Here is an 897-nt window from a genome sequence, read left to right on the forward strand (position 1 = left end):
AATGATGAGTCAGCAAATTGAGTTTTCCTCCATTTGTCACTAACTCCTCCCACAGTTTAGATCAAAGGCACCACTAAATAAACGAGTTGCTATATAAATTAATGTAGGGAAAAGTGACCCCAAAAAGTGCAAAAACACGGAAAGAATAGTTGGGAATTATGACTCAGCATTCCCAATTCATGACTAAAACGGAAAAATTAAATAAATAGGGAAATCTTTAACTGGTTGCCCTATAGACCTTACTCACCTTCACTGGTAGCATCTGTCCGAAATCCCATTTGCATGGTAGATGAGTGATGAAGAGTCATCCATGATGTAGAGGAATATAATCTGGAGGCTTCAGACGCTCGTGACCTCCTGTGAAGGGACAGTGCGGCTTAAAACATCGACAAGTTACAGGAAACTGTTGCAGAAAAATAACGCACAACAATCTCTTCTGATGACATTCTCTGAGGGGTGAGGCCAAGAATCAGTGTTCAAAATAACAGCAGTGTGTTTAAGGACGTGAATAAAGCAGAAAATCCTTATAATAATTTTTATTTTGACGCATTGGAAACACTGCACATTATATTCTAAATGAAAACTTGAAGAAAAATGTATCCATTTTTAACTACTTTACAGAAAATGAATAATCAGTTGTTCAAAAAAATAGCAGTGTATGCAGCGTTTTTCTTTACAAACTGAAATATTTATTGTACAAACTGAAAAATCTTTAGGATTTAGCATTCCTGTGAATCCCTCGACTCCATGCACCACAGATGTGAAGAAGTTGCAGAAACAGAGGTTATACAACTAAATATTAGTTAAGGACTGCTAAATCCTAAAGATTTTTCAGTTTATACAATAAATATTTCAGTTTGTAAAGAAAAACGCATACACTGCCAATTATACATTTGC

Source organism: Solea senegalensis, linkage group LG15 (genome assembly GCF_019176455.1).
Source record: "Solea senegalensis isolate Sse05_10M linkage group LG15, IFAPA_SoseM_1, whole genome shotgun sequence".
Lineage (NCBI taxonomy): Eukaryota > Metazoa > Chordata > Actinopteri > Pleuronectiformes > Soleidae > Solea > Solea senegalensis.